This window comes from Etheostoma spectabile, chromosome 1, assembly GCF_008692095.1.
Source record: "Etheostoma spectabile isolate EspeVRDwgs_2016 chromosome 1, UIUC_Espe_1.0, whole genome shotgun sequence".
NCBI classification, from domain to species: Eukaryota; Metazoa; Chordata; class Actinopteri; order Perciformes; family Percidae; genus Etheostoma; species Etheostoma spectabile.
In genome coordinates, this window is record NC_045733.1 from 10,969,614 (window position 1) to 10,975,613 (window position 6,000).

Genomic DNA, 6,000 nt, shown 5'->3' on the forward strand with positions numbered 1-6,000 from the left:
TGCTGCATAGATGTTTACACTCATACAGTAAATTAGATAATCCCTCATGGTCTTATGAATGAAACCTCATAAGGAAATGAGCTTTTAAATTTAGAAGGTAGGGAAGATTTATTCCACAAAACGGTTAGAGTAATGTAATGGTGGCTAAGGTTACATAAGAACAGGCATGTCATTTAGTCAAAATAATGTTATATTCTCTTTCCTTCCAATTTGAAAGAAAAATGAAAATTATAACCTCAATCCATGTCCTCCTTAATAATTTTGCCTAATTGGTTTAGCTTTGATAAATTAAAAGACAATTGAGTAAATGAATAAATTTTAACCCCCTGGGGGCACAAGGAGGTTACAAAACATATTATTAGTAAATAGGTTTCTACTGCTGCAGTCTAATTAGGGGGCCAGTGGATGGTGTTCTGGGACTAATGAGTGCTAGGCTCTCATCAGAGAATATCAAAAATTAAAGCAATGCTAATCTGTGCCATACATCTTACCGCTCGCCACTTGTGCTTATGTGGTAATTTTTCTGGTACTTAACACAGGTTTAAAACAAGTGCTTAAAAAATGTTATCCGCACCAGCTTTTTGACCCAGGTTTGCCTACCACAGTGTTCAGAATTGATGGGAGTGCAAAGCAGCTCCTCCATCACAACCCTCCACCTCATTAAAATCATTTACTCTCTCAGCGCATTAGCAAGCTGAGCGTTAAGAGCTGTGGAGAAAGGAGCAGATGAAGTGGGCAATCTTGACACACTCGCGCGCGCACCATAAAGATTTTGCAGTCATTGGTGTATGTAACTATTCAGTATCAGCCCCAACAGCAAGAGTTTAAATAGCGAGGGCTATTCACTGTCATTATACAGGTGACCTTTGCCGTCTTGAATTATAATTCCTCATTTGTTATTGTAAAAAGAATGTTAATGTTATCCTCAAATGTAAACCTGGGTGGGCAGCTGTAGAAAATGAAACCATGTAAAAAAATACTCCTAACTCCTATCCATACCCTCAATGGTTATTTAACTGATGCATTTTGAATACTTGAGATTTGGTTAGATAACAGATTGCCTACAAAACACATAATCAGGAGCTAAAAATTCAAACTTGATTCATATATTTAAGAGAAACAGAGCTGGTATCAGAAAAATCTATCTACTCTGGATTATGAAGATATTTTATAAACTTGTGCTGCTGTCACTTAACTTAAACTATTAACCACAGGGCCATTTACTTTTACTTACTTTTCATTCATGTCACCTTTCATCCCAGACTGTGTTCACGTTTACATCAGCGTACACAAACTATACAGCTGAGATGCATGTAGTGATTACAAGATAATTTTACTTAGATGAACCCAAGACTGGTTCAAGTGGGGGATTGTGATATTTAATAAAAACATACGAGATGAAGTCACATGATTGGCTGGAAAGAGATGGCGGCTTAAGGTGTAGCTCCTGGCCACAATTTGTCAAATAGTTGTTTTACATGGTTCCAGCTTTGATGTTATACCACTTTGGGCTTGTTAGAGTAACTTGAAGCAGAATGGCAAACAAAAAAGTCCAACGTAGCATTACAGATGCCATTGCAGAGGCTTCGCTGGACAAACAGAAAAGCTACCTCAAACCACGTTTTTGCTCAGATTCAATCTCAGATTCAACAGATGGGGGGCGACAAAAACAATGAGCTAACTGATATCCATGCCCGGCTAGCATCTCTAACGGCAAGCTTTGGCTCTATCAGATAAATAAACCCTTTTAGACATGCTATTCCAATCTGTATGAATCTGAGGTTACTTTGGAAAAACCCCACTGACAGTTGGTTAGCCACAATTATCAGCAGAGGAATCAGCTAATATTGGCAGTACAGAATATGCAAAAAGGAAAATCACTGGGCTTTGTTGGGATAACTTATTGTGAACAGTTGGGCCCTTTCCTGTATTTGATATGATTAACTTCTCTATTGAAAAGGGTGAATTCTCAAAGGATGTTAACACAGCCTTAATTTCCTTACTCTTTTAAAAGGATAAGGATAAGGATCCTACAGAGTGTTCTAGCTATCGACCTCTGAGCCTGCTTAACGCTGACATAAAAATCTTTACCAAGCTCCCAGCCCGTTGTTTTGAGTCCCATATGGCGAAATTACTGAACTCCGACCAAACGTGATTCATACTAACGAGACTAGCAGCAGATAATGTTAGACGCCTTCTCCACATCGTTGATGCGGAGGACAGTAAGACCCCTATGTCATTTCTTTTTCTTGATGCAATGAAAGCCTTTGACAGGCTTGAGTGGCAATTTTTATGGTCAGTCTCAAAGGTGATTGGCTTTGATAAAACTTTCATTGGTACAATTAAAGCTTTGTATTCTAATCCCTCAGCTCGAGACTTAACCGGACGCACCTTCTCCTATTTATATCCAGTTTCTAGATCCATCCGCCAAGCTTGAGTCCCCATTAGTCCTGCATTATTTGCCGTCTCTCTAAAGCCGCAGGCGCAAGCCATTTGGCAATTGATTATGTTGTGACCAATATGCATTTTTAATACACAGCATCATCTCTCATTATTTGCGGACAATGTTTTTTTTTTTTTTAGAGAACCCCTCTTGGTCTCTCCCTCACCTTGTCTCATTATGCGAGGAGTATGGAAGCTTATCAGGCTTTAAAATGAACTGGTCAAAGTCTACATTACTTCATTTAAATGATTCTGCCCGCAACACAACCATCTCTGCCAACATCCCCATTGTTAAGCAGTTTAAATATTTGGGCACTGAGGTTTTGCCTTAATAAAATCAGATTAAACATAACTATAGTGTTGCTTCGACCAACGTTTTGAAGGATATGGAAAAGTGGATGGGTCCCTCTCTTTGTTGTTTGGCCCTGACATGCATCCATTGTCCCAGTGTATTGTTTCTAACTGTGTGTAAATGTTTATAGCTTTTGAATTAAATAATAAAAATAAAAACTTACAAATTACAAATCAAAACATATGAGATGTCACTGTGGGGCCGAGTGCGTTGGATTTGTTTGGTGCATCCTGTCCCAGGCACGTGTAAGTATAAAAAAGAAAACGTATAGATAGCAGATATGGGATTCACACAAGTCATAGGGAAGGTTGTGGTGGAGGAAAGACATGTAAATGAGCCTTCTTTCTGCAGAAATCTCAGTGACATTAAGAGTGAGCACGCCAAAGCAATATCTAGCAAGTAAGATAGGGTCCTGGTATCGTGCATGCTGGCTCCCTGTTACGGCTTACTGGGACAGTTGAAGAACACTTATGCTTTTCCCACTATGACAAGTCCAAAAGCTTGTCAAGTGCTGTGAAGAAGGCCAGCACTTGACTAGTAGAATACATTTCAATGTAACTTGAAGTTAAAAACATGCCCCCGAGGGACTTTTTTACAGAACGTTTTCCTTCCAAGTGTTTGTGATTGATTTAGGGATTCCATTGTTATAAATCCAATTTGCATGAACAAGAGCTGACTTAATTTGAATGCAGTACACTAATCCTACAATAAATTATGTTGTAAAATTAACATTCTGTTATAATTGTACTATGTTGTGTATGTAAATTTGCCAAGTTTTTTGGCCCTGATGCTGATCAGTGTCTGCAGGACTACATTTTTAGAACAGCGTTTTTCTTCAGGAAAAGATTCTTTGATATAAGATTTGTTCTCATCTTTTGCTGGCAGTAGTCATCGCCAGTCAAAATGGTCATTGGACGAGTGTTTGTAGCTGCATACTAGCACTACAGTACTACAAATTCAGCTTTTCCGTATCCAAAGGTAATGTCTATGAAAGCTCCACAAAGTGTAGCTCAACATTCTGTTGGCACACTTTGGAAATGTGGAACTGAAAATCTTTTAGACAACACAAAGCTACGTGTTCTGTACTCCAACATAAGAAACTGTACTCAGCACTCCACTCTCCAACACTCTCACTTGTGTTCCACATCATATTCAGCACACCTGAATATGATGTAGGAAGACCAATATAATAACAATCTGAATATGTCAGGGGCACAGACAAGCACTTTTAGTAGACAATGAATCAATCTTTCCGATCTAGATGTTTGTTGCAGCACTGTTTCTTTTCTTCTACTGACTAGCAAAATATCCCTGCCTTTATAGGACTGGAAACGTCATCATTCATGTCACTTCATTTGGGAATCAGAGGTGGTAAACGGGGGTTAGAGTTTGCTAAAAGAGTTTCCCAGTTGGCGATGCGTTGTTGACCACTGATGCACAGAAACACGGCCGACGATCATTCAAATGTGTTAAATTGTTAGAAATGTTTTCTAAATTCAGAAAATTCACGCATACATGTGATATATTTTGCCAATTTCCACAATGTCCTATCAATTTAGGTTGTAGTTGTCCATTGGTTTTAACAGAGTAACATATACTAGTTTTAAAAGTTGATATTGCCAGTAATAGGTAAACCAATTCAAGTCAAGTAGGCCTATAAAAATAAAACTGTCTATAAAAAGCCTTTTTACTCCCTATTTAGCCCCATTGTACCAAATTTGCTTGGAGTTCCATTTGATTGTAGTTTTTGCAAGTTTAACATGGATTATAGGTCAAAAGTTGAATGAACAAGTACTTACATCCTTCCGATTTCTTACAGGTTGAGTCGTTGTTGCCCATGGGGTGCTGCGGCTCAGTGCTGGAGTGGTCGCCTGCCAGTCGGAAGGTTGGGGTCATTGTGTCCTTGGGCAAGACACTGAACCCCAAGTTGCCCCTGATGCTGCGCATTGGTGTGTAAATGTGTATGAGTGTACACTCACCGGCCACTTTATTAGGTACACCTGTCCAACTGCTCGTTAACACTTAATTTCTAAGCAGCCAATCACATGGCGGCAACTCAGTGCATTTAGGCATGTAGACATGGTCAAGAGAATCTCCTGCAGTTCAAACCGAGCATCAGTATGGGGAAGAAAGGGGATTTGAGTGACTTTGAACGTGGCATGATTGTTGGTGCCAGAAGGGCTGGTCTGAGTATTTCAGAAACTGCTAATCTACTGGGATTTTCACGCACAACCATCTCTAGGGTTTACAGAGAATGGTCCGAAAAAGAAAAAACATCCAGTGAGCGGCAGTTCTGTGGGCGGAAATGCCTTGTTGATGCCAGAGGTCAGAGGAGAATGGCCAGACTGGTTCGAGCTGATAGAAGGGCAACAGTGACTCAAATAACCACCCGTTACAACCAAGGTGGGCAGAAGAGCATCTCTGAACGCACAGTACGTCCAACTTTGAGGCAGATGGGCTACAGCAGCAGAAGACCACATCAGGTGCCACTCCTTTCAGCTAAGAACAGGAAACTGAGACTACAATTTGCACAAGCTCATCGAAATTGGACAATAGAAGATTGGAAAAACGTTGCCTGGTCTGATGAGTCTCAATTTCTGCTGCGACAGTCGGATGGTAGGGTCAGAATTTGGCGTCTACAACATGAAAGCATGGATCCATCCTGCCTTGTATCAACGGTTCAGGCTGGTGGTGGTGGTGTCATGGTGTGGGGAATATTTTCTTGGCACTCTTTGGGCCCCTTGGTACCAATTGAGCATCGTTGCAACGCCACGGCCTACCTGAGTATTGTTGCTGACCATGTCCATCCCTTTATGACCATAACGTACCCAACTTCTGATGGCTACTTTCAGCAGGATAATGCGCCATGTCATAAAGCTGTTTCTTGAACATGACAATGAGTTGGCTGTACTCAAATGGCCTCCACAGTCACCAGATCTCAATCCAATAGAGCATCTTTGGGATGTGGTGGAACGGGAGATTCGCATCATGGATGTGCAGCCGACAAATCTGCGGCAACTGTGTGATGCCATCATGTCAATATGGACCAAACTCCCTGAGGAATGCTTCCAGCACCTTGTTGAATCTATGCCACGAAGAATTGAGGCAGTTCTGAAGGGAAAAGGGGGTCCAACCCGTTACTAGCATGGGGTACCTAATAAAGTGGCCGGTGAGTGTATATCGGATGAGGAGGTGGCACCTTGTAC